The 16,910-nt window shown below is 33.1% G+C and overlaps 1 protein-coding gene and 1 long non-coding RNA gene across 3 annotated transcripts in view; one reads left to right on the top strand and one right to left on the bottom strand.

Annotated features, from left to right (window-relative positions):
* hig (locomotion-related protein hikaru genki) overlaps nt 1-16,910 on the top strand; it is a 781,895-nt gene that overhangs the window by 677,800 nt on the left and 87,185 nt on the right. The gene's annotated exons all lie outside the window — the stretch shown is intronic.
* LOC141449689 (uncharacterized) lies at nt 11,558-15,215 on the bottom strand. Its single transcript, XR_012455648.1, has 3 exons — nt 15,088-15,215; nt 14,665-14,972; nt 11,558-11,741 (listed from the first exon to the last, which is right to left on the bottom strand). It is a non-coding gene; the product is annotated as an uncharacterized lncRNA (long non-coding RNA).

Here is a 16,910-nt window from a genome sequence, read left to right as displayed (position 1 = left end):
AAAATGATTTCTTTAAAGAATCGACTCTGTTCATTTTCACTCTAATCTTGTACCTCCCTGAAAATGACAGGAAAAGCTTGGAAAAGTCAGGAATAAATAAAAAATTAAAAAACAAACAAAAATTATTTTATTTATTTATTTATTTTTTTACGCTAAAATGGACGATAACCAACTAATTTTTAAGAAAATCTAAGTTCAACGGCAATCTATACAGATCATTTATTTGATTTTAATCAATCCGAATGATTAGTAAAATGTATCTTGACTTGATTAGAAGAATCTATTTGCGGTCAAAAAACAGCTAGCAAATTTTACCAAGTAATGCAATGTTCATTGTTGTGAGTAGATTGTGAGCTCTATTGAAGTACAAACATCATTAACACCGGAACCCTAAAGTCAATGCTAAATTTAACCATTACTTTAAAAGTCAACAAAATCATTTTCATTTGAAAATATGTTTGCACAATTTGCAGTTGAATCAGTAAATGTAATGGGATCAGGTATTCTTTATTTGCTGACTGGTGCAAGTGTATGTTTTTAACAGTTAATTGCAACATAAAGTCGCAATTTAAGTCAAAACTTTCCCATTAGAATTATTTATAAGGGTTAGGTTTTAGTACCAGGCAAAACTATAGTTTCTTGAAGTTTAAAGTAAACCACAGACTCAGACTCGCCAGACTGCCCAACTGTTTGGCTAGCCAGTTTTATAGTACATAAACGCCGAAGAAACTAAAACACTAACTTGCACCCGAGCTGAAGTGAAATCGTGGTCAACACTGATTCCAAGCTCTAGGACCAGTGCCGGTGACGATGTGGTCATCTTATATGAAGGGTGCCGTTGTAAGAAGATTTTCAGGCTGAAATCTTCTCCGTTCTGGGAGATAGGCCTAATATCTGAATGATAAGGGCCGTGCTGACAGATATATCACCATCTTATTTGAGAATGAGGCCGCCCTAAACGCTCTGGAAGTGTACAGCATGAGATCAAAGATTTTCGACGAATGCAGCGAGAAATTGAAAACCCTGGTGAACCACAATTGCGTACTATAAGTTGGGTCTTTCTGGTGGTTTAAATGAATATTCCCAATGAAACCTCAATTCCTGAAAATCCGTACGAATTTATACTTCCACTTATTGTACAGTAAAATAGATTTGTTTTTTTTCAGCTCTCTTTCACTTAATCAACAGATGTCTGAGTATTTTCCTTTTAGATTGAATTTTTTTCTATTAGACAGGATAAGCAAGGATGACAGATACAGGGCTGGTCCAATCTTGTAGATTTTCATATAGGATTAAATGCTTTAACCTCAATTAATTTGATTGTACCTAAAAAAAATTATATTCATCTGCCGTCATCATTGAGTAAACAGTGATAAAACGTTAAAAGAGATCAAAGAAAAGAGTAAAGGTATTTTGAGGAATCGAGATGATATTTTGAGGAATTGGTAAATTTTCAAGCAACCCAATGGTTCAGAGAGTACCATTTGGTACATTACATTTCGTAAAGAATTCTAACCCTCTTAAAAAATTTATAAAGTTAGATCTATTAGACTAAAAGTTTTCCTATTTTGAAGATGCTAAAAGATATTGGCTTGAACGTTCTTAATTTTAGACTCGCAAATATTAGCATCCGGCGAATAGTCAATGATTCTAAAGACACTAACAGTTGCATCAACGGAAAAACGTGTCATTCGTTCATCGGACTTTATATTCATTTCCTATCTTATCCAATTAGTATTGTTGATAAAAGTTGTTAGTGATTTTTAACCTTTAAGAGAGAAATCTGTAGCTGCCCAAATACCCCGTACAAAGTCGCTGATTGATTATATTGTTACTAAAGGCATGGTTTTAAGTTCACCTAGTCCTCTAGAGATGATTCTTAGAGCTTGGTTCTAAGTGATGGCTAGCTAAGTTAAAGAATCATTAAGATATAATTGCCTTCTGAAACTTAATATTGATGGTTTAATAAAATATGATAAGTACTTCCTTCCATTGAAACAAATTACACGTCTGCTCGCACGTAATTCGCAAATTACCTTCTTGACTTCTATCTACTTATAACGGCACTCAATTGGGTTAAACGGGAACTGCAGTGTACGGAATTATTATTATTTATTTTTATCTGATTTTTAATAATGAATAAAATTTAATGCACGAAAGACTTTAAAAATTTAGGTAATGTAGCTCATACAACCAAGGCATTTTAAACTGGGTTGCACGAATCTCGAAGGAGAGACTGAACAAGCCTCACTCAGTGCATAGATGATCTTCAGCTTCTACTAAGAATTCCACCAACAGGAATTCTTTGTTAGTTTTATGTGACAGTCTTGAACTTATACTAGCGTGGCACTTTATAGACTTTGGCAAGAAAAACCTCAAATTCCAGAAGTTCATCAATTTATTTGTGAAAAATATTAGAGATAGGCCCTCCATTGTAGCACAAACAATCTCAAAAACACTTATGATTCCTTTATATTCAATTATAAAAAATTGGTTGCATGTAAATAATATATAAGATCGACATATATTACCAGCAGAATGGGAACTCTCGCCATTTTATCTAATGCTTATAACTTTGTAAAATTCAACAAATTGTCAGAAATTCTCGTCAAATTATTCGTTTTTAAATTAAAAATAAAACAAGACTTTATAAATAATGCCTAAGTTGCTAGTAAACTGTCATAAAAGAGAGTAACCATTGTGCGAGACATTTGGCATGAAGTAATTGAATTTTCTTTATCTCCAAATAATTTTTATTTCTCTAGCGGTAAATAAATAAAATGAACAAACAAATTTAATTTAACTTCATTGTTTATTTAAATTGTAAAGAAATCTAAAAAAATCTTTTTTTAGTTTTAGTTCATAAAATATTAAAAACCCAGTCAGAATAAGTTTATGTATTTTTTAGTTTCGTTTAACTTTTCTGTATTCTTTTTCGCTCTGTTTTAATGTATATTTTATTTTGAAGACATAAAAGTTGTTTAACAATATTTGTAATGTGCATTTCACAAAACTACTTTTTCACAATGGACTTATTAAAAAATCTGTATTAAAACTGTTCGATAGGACAGTTGTATAAGGGTTGATCGTCAAAAACTGCACGAAAAAGCGTAACGTTGAAAAATACCCAACTTTGACAATTTTTTTCTCTTTTTCTATAAAAGATAAAATTCCCAAATTTTCTTTAAAATATAGGGCAAACCTTCCTTTATAACTGTAATTTTTTTGCAACCACCCAGAACTAATAGATTTTGAGAAAAAAGTTGCTGAAAATGAGCAAAAACGGCATTTTCAGAAATTGTTCTTCTTCTTCTTGTTTTTGTTACCTTTTTTGTAAACTACGTAGCGCCTAAACGCGTAAACCGATTTTCATGAATGAGGTGTAATTCGATTCGAAATTTTATGTAGATGTGCCTTTTGGGGGTCTCGATGCTGTACTTTGAAGGGGAGAGGAGTTAGCCCTCATTATGTACGGCCCCTTCCAAAATTATTATTACTAATTACTCTGTAAATCTTGGCCCGATTTTGATAAAATTTGGTAGGATGATAGAGTTAGGGCTCCTCTACGTAACATTAAAGCGGCGATCTGCTCTTACACTAGAAGAGCTTACACTAGATGGGGAAGTATAGCAATCGTTTCAAATTATCGACAAGTGAACCGATTTTCATGAATGAAGTGTCATTCGAATCGAAATTTTGAACAGATTTACACTTTAAAAGTCTCGACGCTATGTCTCATATGGAGGGGAATTTGCCCCACTCAAATGAGGGCATTATTTGATAAAACTTCACTTCACTAAAATATATTGTATAAATTTACGAAAATTTAACAAGATCGTTTCATTTTTTAGTACAAAGTAACAAACTTTAATGCAACAATGAACTTTAAAGTTTTTAAAACTGCCATGTTTAATTGGAAAACTGAATGGTATTTTAAATTGAAGTTAAGAAAACTTGTTTAGGAAACAAAATGTAACATCCCTAAAGTGCCCATATCTTGTAACTAAGTTTTTGTAGTTTAGGCGAAGAAGTGATTTAAGTATGAAGTAGGTAAATATGATAGAAATAGATTTTTGTTTACCAGCCAGTGAAGATAACGCTTTCTATAACGAAAAGGAATAAATAGAAAATTGATTCAAAGCGTAGACGAAAGAGAGCAACAGTAGAAAATAGAAAATAAATAGTATAGAGGAAAACAAGGAGATAGAAATCAATAAGATAGATAAAAGTAAATTCCCTGGCTGTAGTCACCAAACAGCAGAAGAATTGTAAAAAAGAGAAGTAAAAACAGGTGAGGTGTTTATTTTTAGAAATACAGCGCGTTCTCTCCCTGCTAACAGCAACAATTCCACCACATGCGTGCCAACATTGCTACACATTTCTCTCGTCTTTTTTTGCGTCTCTAACATTTACGGATTCTTCAACTACTTCTACCCCAAAGTTCAGCTATTTACTATTTTTACCTGTGATTCAATCTTTCTATAAATCTTATACAGTGGAGTGTAAATCTTGTACAGCATAAATCTTTTACATACTTCTGGAGTGTGCAAACAGAAAAGTTTGATTTGTGCTCCAGAATTCATTACCTGGGAGTCATATTAAACAAATTTTTGATATTTATCGTGCACATTTACTCGTTAACTTTCGTTAATGACTCCATTAATAAGCACTTTGTGTTCACTGTGGGATCATTTTTCATAAAAATGATATTAATATGCGACATTAAAGTGAGGAAAAACAAAATTGGATGGAAAAAATGGATAAATCCATCTAAATGAAACCAAATCCCAATCGATTATCCACCCTCCGTCGAATCACTCTTTCTCCAATTGTATTCCCATCCTATACTGCCATTGAAGTATTACAGCTCACTATGCGGTGGTGGACAGTGTTTTTCTGTAACGATACAACACTGTCCAGAGACCAGCAGTGCTCTGGTAAAACCCATGGTCACTAATGACCTCTGATGTTGATACGCTTTAAAATTTAAATATATGTATAAAAAAAAATAGGCTTGGTATAATTCTCTATTTATTCATAGTTTTAGTCTAACAATTCTACCTCTCACAAGTTTACAAAGTAACACGAAATTTTTAATCGAGAAATTTTATCAGGATAATTCGATTAAAAGGATCCTTGAAGGAATGGATGGGTATTCTTCTTCGTAAAGTGACGTTTCAGTACAATACACGGCACTGCGTGTTTTGTATAAAAAAAACGGATAAATATCTGGACGAAATTCCGAATTCGCAGAAAATTCCAAAAGTACCAACGATTTTTTCATTTTTCTGAATTTTGTTCAGAAATGCATCCTAAATTTTTAGAATAATGCAACAAATTCTCAGATCAGAAGCTTGCAAATGACTAATTCTCTTTATGCTAAGAAGTAAGACATTTTCAACGTCTTAGAAATTATGCACAAAGCGATTAACTTTGAAGCATAGTAATGCCAAAATCTAGAAAATTTGGTTAGGTCCAAAATTGAACATAACCATCTACGTTTTCAGCTAGTAATTATATTGAATCTTTAACTTAATTCGTTCAATCAAAGAAGCGAAAAGAAGGACAAAAGTAACTCCTTAAACTGATGAGATAATAATTTTAGATTAATAACTATATATGTAGATATGATTATTAAGTAAAACGATATTTTACAAGACAATTTACAACTATAAAACAAATGTAAAGAGTGCTGGTAATTAAGTAGAGTGTTAAATTGAATAGGCTGTCGAAGAACATCATAAATTTAAGATAAATTCTCTGCGTGCAGCGCATTGCATTCATTGTAATACCCACCTAACAGCTTACATGAAGAATCAACTACTAACAACCTCTCGAATACATTTCATTATTCTCATTGCGCAAGTAAGCATCTGATTATCTGCAACGACAACAGCTGTAGAGAGGACATATAAGCATAAAATGAGGTCATCGAAGCACAACAGTTGACAGCGCGATTACCATCCGACTAAAACAGACCTTATTATTAGTTATTTGGTTTGGTGCTGGCTAGTTGATTCTGTTCCGTCCTTAGCGCGCATGTCTCTGACCGGTTTCAGACTTGCACCTATCTTCAGAAATTAGATTAATCAGTTTTATTTAATGATTTCGACTTTGCCTTTGTTTTTTTTCTCGCATTATACTTGCTAAATCGAAAGTCTGAAACCAGTCAGAGAGACAATAAACCAGTGTGCTGCCACGAATAAAATCTAGAATAACGAAAAATTCCTCACTTGCTGCAAAATTAAATGTAAATAGCCACTTGTGGTTTTCCTTTCTTGCAGTTTGAAGACCTGAAGATCATTATATCCTGTAGAGAGTGCTTCAACTGGGTAGTTTCTCTCCTCCTGACTTTCACGCATTCATTCATCTACATATTCCTATTTACTGTATATATTTATACAGATTTGTCTACATATTCCTATTTATTTATTGCATATATTCATACAGATTGTAAATTACTAAATAGATCTTTAAAAAATTGCAAGACAGTAAAAATAATATTCTCCGTTTATTATTGTAAGGTTTTGAACAGATCTAGAGAAAATTGGAGCTCAGATCTTAATTCTAAATCTGAAATACGAGTACTTCACTTGATTTTGTGAAAGCTAATATCGTCAGAGAAAGAGAACGATTTAAATGGGAAAATCTGGAAATGAAATACTCTGAGAAAAGGAAATATTTGAAGATAATGTAATAAATTCTCGGAGAGAGAAATGTTAGATGTTAGGGTAGCGCCGATTATTAGCGGAGGCGGTAGGGAGTAATGGATTTATTGTACGTAACGGAAGAGGTCTGTCAGACGCTGAAGGCGAGTTTATTCATATCTTTTTCCTGCTGGGGTTAGGCAGAGTCGATTTTATCTGGATCAATCAAGTGGCGCTCTCTTTATGCAGTGATTTTCAGTTGATAAATACTTTTAAGTTCTTTTTTCTCGCAATTTAGAGACTCTGAAATTAAATATTAATAATATCTCTGCGACTCTCATTCAAAGCTTATTCTTCGTTTGATAGGAAAAATCCCCCAGCTCTTTGGACTAAAATTATTGTACAACTGGAATAGTATAACTGCAGCGCATAGTATTTAATGCGTTCTGAGGTTAATAATTTGTCCAATAAAATTTTTATTAATATCTTATTTAATTCGTTTTATGAATAAAAAATGATTTACTACAGACGGGTATGTTGAGATAAAAAGAATAAATGCAATAAACAATTGTTCAGGTTCGCCACTGATTAGAAGTACACCTTTAATTAAAACGCTCAATCTTTTTGTGGAAGGTTGCAAGTAGCGGCGCGGTTAGGTTGCAGTGCCACCATCATTTTGTTGCAACCTGGCTGGATGCTGGAAGTCAAGTTGCCTAGTGGGGAGGACAATGGAGAAGGAAATGAGAGAACAGACAGGTACGCAAAAAGCGGAGAATTTAGCAATTTAGTTAAGACCATACCTGCCAGCAAGGACTAGCAAGTTCAATAGTACACCCAGACCAACCCACAACTACTTCATACTTCGTGGTCTTCAGTAATCTATTGTCCTACCTCCGCATGTCAGATCCCCTTTTATGATAAACCGAAAAAACAATGTGCTTTTAAATATACGTGAATAATTCTTTTATTATTAAAGATCTTATAAAAAAAAAGTCCTCTGGAATTCTTATTCAAATTAATTGATTACACTAATTTAAATGTAACAAATTGAACATAACCATCTACGTTTTCAGCTAGTAATTATATTGAATCTTTATCTTAATTCGTTCAATCAAAGAAGCGAAAAGGACAAAAGTAACTCCTTAAACTGATGAGATAATAATTTTAGATTAATAACTATATATGTAGATATGATTATTAAGTAAAACGATATTTTACAAGACAATTTACAACTATAAAACAAATGTAAAGAGTGCTGGTAATTAAGTAGAGTGTTAAATTAAATAGGCTGTCGAAGAACATCATAAATTTAAGATAAATTCTCTGCGTGCAGCGCATTGCATTCATTGTAATACCCACCTAACAGCTTACATGAAGAATCAACTACTAACAACCTCTCGAATACATTTCATTATTCTCATTGCGCAAGTAAGCATCTGATTATCTGCAACGACAACAGCTGTAGAGAGGACATATAAGCATAAAATGAGGTCATCGAAGCACAACAGTAGATAGCGCGATTACCATCCGACTAAAACAGACCTTATAATTAGTTATTTTTGAAATTAGTTTGTAAATATTACTTATTATTGCAGGACTTCAATTTTACTGGCCAAATACCGGTTTGATTTTGTATCAAATACAAAATCTCCCTCAACTAGTTCACCCTATTAAAGAGAGTCTTCTAACTACAAAAGAGCATCTATACTTTACCCACCTTTCTACTCTGTATAGAATTTGTCAAACGTCTTGTGTCCCTATCTCTCGACAGGGAAAACTCTGTCTTCTAATCCTCTGCTATTGATGGCCTTTACCTGGGTGTTCTTATAACTGATTCTTCTGCTCCATAAAGCTATTTTTTCCAATCTTAGCCTCTATAAATTTTGTTGGTTATTGATCTTCTTGCAATCTGCTTATTTAGTTTGCCATAAGCTCTTCTACGAACTTAAAAGAACTCTAAAGATGATCCAGACTTAGTATTTCTTAATTTTTTTTTTTGCTATCTATCAAGCTAATCTAATATGTCAGGGTCTATCCAAATCTTTTTTGAAAAATCAAAACTTTTTAAAATAATTTTTCAGCAAAGAAATTTTAGCTTTTGTCCAATGTAGTTTTACCCCCGAACGTCAAGACATTGCCCAAAGGTAACATTTACTTGTACATTTTTAAGCTACTTTTGTCGAAACTGTTTCTAATCGATTATTCAAAACACTAGAACATTGTTTCGCAAATGTACGATAATTTAATTCAAACTCTCTGCTATTTTCCGTTTTTGAGTTTGAGTTGCCCACACAAACACCTACAGACTTATTGTCACACATACATCAAACTACTAGTAGTAAAAACTACTTTGCCAAATTCAGAGGAATTCAAAGTGTGTAATTCCGATAAAAACTTACAATCTGATAGAAATAATATTTCCCTTAAGTGAGGTAACCGAAAAGAATTTAATAAACCATCAGTTTTAAGGTTTTGCATTCTTGGTTTCAGAAGAGAGGGAAAACAGGTAACGCATTTTTTTACTGTGAGAGAGCTTTCAAGCCGGATTTTCTCTTTTGTTTAATTTGTATTAGAATAGAATAACTATTATTTATTTTCAATATAAAAGTAAGGTTTCATAAGGGTAAATCAAACAAAACGTAAAGCTAAAAACTAAATACAGTAAACCCTCGACTGACCTCCGGGTATATCCACCCCGGAAAACTGAAATCCCGGTTAAACCGAAAACACAGTATTACATAGTAATACATTACTGTTTCGATGTGGATTTTATCTTCGATAGATAAACGAATACGATTACGTTTAGCACCAGTTTTCTTAACGGATTCCATTGCGTAAGTGAAATAAAAATTCGAACGAAAGGGCAAACGAAAGATGTTTTCTGTAGGACGAACTGATTAACACTGAAGACTAGCTTGAGATTAGGCTGCTCTCTGGGAAGATTAAAATAATGCCGGTAATTATCCATAAAAATATTACATATAACTGTGGAAGTTGAACCATTTACGACACGTAAATCCCGTGGTCTTTTGTAAGACCGTGGTAAATCCCAAGAAATTCAGTTCTAATTGCACCATATTTTGGATTTTTACATACATCAATAATGACCCTTCAAGAAAATCAGATATAATAGAGTTGCTGCCATGCCTACAATTATGTTACATCGGAAGACATAAAAATTTTCCTGTCGCCACCGAAAATTAATTTTTGTTTCGGCGCCGATCCAGGTGTACTTATGATGACTCAACATGATCCCGGTTAACCCGAATCCCGGTTACCGGTTAACCGAGGGCCGGTTAATCCAGGTTGTATACTGTCTAACGAGAAACAGAAACGCGAATGTAAAAAAAGGAACTTATAATTGAATCCTAAAATAAACAGATGTTTGGTTATAAAACCATTTTTTGTTCTTTCCGACATTTTACAGGCATCATGATTTGATTTGATTATAAAATAATGTCTTTTCAATTAATTGTATTAAAACTGTCCGGTAGGACAGTTGTATAAGGGTTGATCGTCAAAAACTGCACGAAAAAGCGTAACGTTGAAAAACTCCCAACTTTGACAATTTTTTTCTCTTTTTCTATAAAAGATAAAATTCCCAAATTTTCTTTAAAATGTAGGGCAAATCCTCCTTTACAACTGTAATTTTTTTGCAACAACATAGATATAATAGATTTCGAGAAAAAAGTTGCTGAAAATGAGCAAAAACGGCATTTTCAAAAATGGTTGTTGTTGTTCTTCTTCTTGTTCTTGTTCTTGTTGTTGTTGTTGTTGTTGTTACCTTTTTTGTAAACTGCGTAGCGCCTAAACGCGTGAACCGATTTTCATGAATGAGGTGTCATTCGATTCGGAATTTTATGTAGATGTGCCTTTTGGGGGTCTCGACGCTGTACATCGAATGGGAGAGGAGTTAGCCTCCTTTATGTAAGGCCACCTCCAAAATTATTATTTCTAATTTCTCTGTAAATCTTGGCCCGATTTTGATAAAATTTGGTAGGATGATAGGGTTAGGGCTCTCCTACGTAACTTTAAAACGACATTCTGCTCTTACACTTGTTAAGAGGAAGTATAGCAATCGTTTCAAATTATCGAGACGTGAACCGATTTTCATGAATGAAGTGTCATTCGAATCGAAATTTTGTTCAGACTTGTACTTTAAAAGTCTCGACGCTATGCCTCATAAGGAGGGGAGTTTGCCCCACCCAAATAATAGACAAAAAGAAAAATCTATCCAAAAGGTACAAAAATCTCCTTAACAAAAACTTACAGTTTAAAATGTTAAGTATAAGGGTTGATTAAACGCCAAAATGCACACAAATCAGCAGGTAACCAACATTTCATTCATACTTCATTGATATTATTTAAGTAATTTTACTGCATTAACTTTTTATTAAATTTTTTAGAATTTATTAGATGTCACAGACCCTTATGCTGGCCAGTTCATTCATAATCTGTGACATCTAATAAATTCTAAAAATGTGAAAGAAACGTTAATGCAGTAAAATTACTTAAATTTTTATAACTAATTATGTTGATATTACTCACCTTTTATTATTATAATTATTTAAGTAATTTTACTGCATTAACGTTTCTTTCACATTTTTAGAATTTATAATATGCTTACCTAATAAATAAAATGCTAAAAGGAAGTGATAACCTTTCCACATCAACAGCTATAGAAATTGTTTAGATTTGAAGGAAATAAATATCACAAAGTTGTGGACCAGTATAAGGCTGAACAAGGAACGGTCCGCTATTATTTAGCCAATAATAAGTTCAACTGGGTGGTTTGAAGTTCTAAATTAGAAATTCATTAGCCTCTACAGTAACTCGAGCTTTGAATTTCAAACTCTCGATCCCCCCAACTTAGCAATATCCAATTTCAATAATGAAACTTGCCTAGCTCTTTAAAACCATTTTTAATGCCACTTTCTTTATTTAAATTTACTTCAATTTAATTTAGAAATATTTCTCCTGTTTCAGAGCAGAGATTTATACTTTATTTTCAAAATTCTGTTCAACATTTTCGACAAATCGATATTACTGTGCAGTCTATCGTGAACGTTGTGATTATCGTTTCTTAATTTATACCTGCAATTAAAACATTTATTTACCCTTATTAACAGTGCATGGTGCTGACTGAAGATTTAATCCGTCATGGCCGTTGGGCTATAAGGATGATTTTAGGCCTATTAACCGGCCACTGCAGGCTTAGAAAACACATGCATCGCATGGGCCTGGCAGATGATAGCCTTTGTAGGTTCTGTCAGGAAGAGGAGAAAACGGCACTGCACGTGTTGTGTCAGTGTGAGGGGCTCGTATGGCTAAGGATGTTACTTCTCGGGGAAGAAAAACCAAGGCCTGAGGAGCTTTATCCAGGGGTCGCTCTCCAAAATTAAGAGTCTGATTAAACGGACGGGTCTGGAGAGGTGAGCTCTAGAGAAGGGGTGCCACAATAGATCCAAAGGGGTCGCAGTGGCGTAGGCCTTAAAGGCCGCCCTATTAGAATCTTATCTTAACAGTGCATAGTACACTTCAGATAGACTTAAAGACGATGTTTATCGAAACGGTCGAAAGTTAACTGTTTAGCTAAGACCAGAAAGAGGTTTTACACCTATTAAGGTCTGGGTAAAAAGCATTAAGCTATTTAAGTAAAGTAAGAGTAAGTGAATTTAAACATCAAAATAAATGTATAATCAATATGCTTTCATTTTGATCAATAAGAGCAAAGCCGACAGTTACTAACAAGATGTAATGTAGTGCTGCACGAGACCGAGACGAGGCGAGACTTTATGCAGTCTCGATCTCGGTCTCGTCGAGACATCTCGGTCTCGGTTTTTTGAATTTTTGTTTAAGTATTAAAAGCGGTTTGCTATTAATAATCTTTTCAAAAAATGTTATTATTTTCTAATAATTATTTTAATTTATATATTGGTAATGAAAATGTGTGTAAAAGAAGACAACTACTTACACTTCAATGCATCATATATTACTATTACTGTTATATATCTTTATATAATTTCAAAAAGATGTTAAAAACGCGCCAAATAACATATCTGCCTGCTATAACAAGTCGATTCGTGAAATAAAAAATACACCTCCCAACAAACTTCCCGCTCCATTAGTTATGGCTGTTGGTAAAGATAAAGAATCTGATGATTCACCTTTTGACGATGACGACGACTGCATCAATATTTTTGCACCATTTGCTCAAAAATCAGCAAATATACCGAAGCATGGAAGACAGAAATAATTAATTACACCAAATTAGACCAAGCACCAGTAGACGTTGACATTTTAGAATGGTGGAAAACACTTGAGAATTCCTTCAAAAATTTGTCTAGAATGGCAAAAGATATTTTTAGTATCTGTGCAACTTCAGTGCCATCGGAAAGATTATTTTCGCAAGTTGCGATGATAATGACCAATAGAAGATCTTCTCTAACTTCTGACTCAGTAAAAGCTCTTTTATGTATCAATGCTTGGGCAAAGTGTATCTTAAAAACGAAAATTTGTGGCAATATTTTTTAGGTGCATAGATAGTCTTTTTTTTCAAATTCACTAATTCCAAAATTCTAAAATATAATTCAAATGATATCAAAGTTCAAAGTATTAGATTATTAATAGTGAAATTTATGAAATTGAATGAATGAATGATATGAATAGTGAAATTTAGTGAATTTATGTAAAAATTCGGTAATTCGAAGGGGGCCGCCACGGTAGCCGAGCGGTGCGAGACCTGCGAAGCTAATGTGTATTGTGGTACTGGGTTCGATTCCCGGTATTAGGCTTTGGATTTTATTTAATGGTTAATATGAGAAATTTACAGTAAAGTATGTTTGCTAGTCGCCTCCGTCCGCGACACCTAATTGGTAGTTGGACGTAAAGCCCCGCCTGAAAAAATAGGCGATTACTTTGCTTACTTTTCTTATGTAATTCGAAGTCAAATAGATGTAGTAATATTGCACATATATAATAAAATCGTATCTTTTAATAATTAATTCAATACCCGTAATGATTATTTATTAATAAAGAACACAATTTTATAATTTTGTAGCTAAAAATTAATATTTGAAAAACCGAGACAAGACCGAGATTTCTCGACGAGATATATATCATGTCTCGATCTCGGTCTCGGTCTCGGTTGCTCAAGTCTCGTGTCGGTCTCGTTTCTCGTGCAGCACTAATGTAATGTGGCGGTACGAATAGGAAAGCTCTAGTTGCTAATAAGCCATGAAAATTACATGTTACACGCTCCTGAGTTATATTTCGATATTTTTAACATCCTAACAGATACAAAACATTGTAGCCGATGTACAAGTAAATGTTTGTTTTAAACGGAAAGGTAAAAAGAGGTAAAGGTTTACAGATTTTTGTTTACATATTTGAATTTTTAGGCCTTAATTTAATTTTTTTTTTTTTTTTTAATAGCAACTGGATAATTTCTTGAAGGTGATGTAGAAACATTAACGTTATCAGACACAGTGGAATGGGAAGAAGCGGAAATGCTAATGTACCGGGAGATTCCATTTGTTCAAGTCAGCCGAAGTCTCTTTCTAGTCAGGTACAATAGCAGCAGAGGGATGTAGTGCCCACAGAAACTTGGCTACTACAACTTCTGCATCTGTTTTCCCCCCTCACTTCTCTGGCTTTTACTTTATCACATTGGTAGCGTAAGAAACACACTACACACGCACACAGAGGTAAAAACTGACGCTCTAACTCGGACAGCTTTATCGCTATTACTTGTTTACTAGAAGATTAATTGTCTACAAGTGAACTTCCACTTACTTTAGGCCCTCAACCCCCTCTAAAAAGGTTAGTACAGAGTTTAGTGTTCCACCCTTTAGTGTGGACACTGCCTGCACCCTTACTGTTTTGGTCAACTTATCTTTTATTTTAAAAAAGTTTCTTACTGCGCCGTTTTGTTACGCAGTCTAAAGAACATGGAATATATCACCTTGCACAGGCAATAACTAGTTCCTTCTTCTGAAAATCAAGATAGTTTTCTAACCTTTGTGACCTTAAGTTTGTCGTAGTATCCAGTATTATTTTTTCTACTGTGAGAAAAAAATCTCTCCATCAGCCTTGGGGTTCATGCAGTCTTTTCATTCATTTCCATCACTGCCTTCTATTTCCTTCGTTTCCTTGTAAAAATTACGAGTCTGCACCAATTTTTTCTGCTTTTCATTATGTTAATTGTCAATCCCCAGCCAACTGCAAGTTATAAAAGAACTGTTTTTTTGACTTTCCGGGATCTATTCGCTTGTCCATAGATTTTTCTTTTCCTTAGGTCTCTCTTACAGCTCGCTGTGATGAACTCTGTAACGAAAGAAAACTGTTCAGAAGTCGGCAGTATGCAGAAATAAGCTACGGTTCTGATTACTTCAGTTATAATTTAAAAAATTATTATTAGACCGGCTATTTATTCACTTACAGAATTTTATTAGTCTTAATTCTACTCCAAACGATTACTTAAGACATTTTTTATTAGGTTTACTTTTGACAAGCTGAGACCTAGTTTCTAAAATAAAGAAAATATTAAATTTACTCTCGTAATCCCAGCTGACTTTTATAAAAAATAATAAACCGATTATATATATGTAGTTCAATAGAATTTAATTAAATGGTATGAAAAATTAGGGTTAAAACTTTTATTGCGTATAAAAAAACTGGAAAGTTATAGTATTAAAAAGAACAATGTTTTCCTTTTATTACAAAAATTTAATCTGTTTTATTTTTAAAAATAATATTCTTGTAATTTGACAATAAAAAAAACTGTGCTAAAGACTTTTTTATTTTATATTAATTTTTTTTTGGAAATATAAATCATTTTTTACAACAATAAAGAATAGTACTGACGTCTTGTCAACTTTTTATTAAATGCAATTTCCGTAGCTGGATTTCCATTGGCAGCCATGTTTAAGAAAATAATAAAAAGTTTATTTATAAAATATGACAAAATTGTCACCACTTTCTTTTAAATTCGAAAAAGTTAGTCGGACAAAATGAATGTGAAAAGGTAATGGCAAAAGATCCTATAGGTTAGCTATTCAAGACACTGAATATAACATTATTCCGTGCATTAAAAAATGAGAATGATACTTTTAATCAAAGTAATCTAGTAAATAATTTATCTTAGCTATGAGGTTAGCATACTGGACTCCCACGCGGAGGACCCGGGTTCGAATCCAGCAGCTGCCCCCTAGATTTTCTCTTCCTAGGAGCTTCTTACAGCTCACTGTCCGGTGATGGACAGTGTTGTCTGTAATGAGAGAACACTGTCCGGAGGCCGGCAGTGCACTGAAAAAAGCTCCGGGCGCCAATAACCTTGGATGTTGATGCGCCAAAAAAAAAAAAAAAAAAAAAAAAAAAAAAAAAAAAAAAAAATTATCTTATGCAAAGAATTTACGCTGGAGTACCTACATGGCTAATGACTAATGGCTACAGCAGTACCAGCTAGTTTAGCTTATAAAGGGGTTTAGCAAGGCTCTAGTAGACATGGTCAGTCTTCAAATAGCCTCAGAGAACGCCATTCTGTCCGTCTAAATAAGTAAAGTAATTGCCTATTTTTTCAGACAGGCTATACGTCCAACTACCAAATTTGGTGTCGTGGATGGAGGCGACTAGCAAACATACTTTACTGTAAATTTCTTTTATTAACCATTAAATAAAATCCAAGGCCTAAGACCGGGAATCGAACCCAGCACCACAATACTTATTAGCTTTACAGGTCTCGTCTAAATAAGTATATTCTCTTAAAATGACAAACTTTTTGTTCGAGTATTGTTATAAATTGGTTTTATTTAATTAATATTTAATATTTTTACAATTTTCTATTTTTTCTTTTTCTAAGAGTTCTAGTTACTATTTCACAAATTACTCTTATTCTTTTTCACAAATCAAAATTGCACACGTAGATCTTACAATCAACCAAATCGCATAAATCATTCAAATTCAATCAATTATCGTAAATCAATTCAAAAAATAAAAATAAAAAACCTCTCTTAAAATTAGAACAAAATTAATTCTCAACCACAGTGTTGATTGTAAACCTGAAGAGTGGCATGATCTGGACTAGACTTTAGCAATCTACATTCGAGTAATATGAGAATGTATATGATTTTATTTAGCTCCAATCAAAACATCTAAATTTTTTTTAAATTAGAAATTTGTAATTGTAAAAGTAGTACCTACCTAATATTGTTTTTCTACAAAATTTATTTACTCTCCTATAACTTATTAAAAGTAAAAAGTAAT

This window comes from Rhodnius prolixus, unplaced genomic scaffold, assembly GCF_049639745.1.
Source record: "Rhodnius prolixus isolate KJV_2025 unplaced genomic scaffold, Rpr scaffold_2, whole genome shotgun sequence".
NCBI classification, from domain to species: Eukaryota; Metazoa; Arthropoda; class Insecta; order Hemiptera; family Reduviidae; genus Rhodnius; species Rhodnius prolixus.
This window is presented reverse-complemented; position numbering and strand designations above follow the sequence as displayed.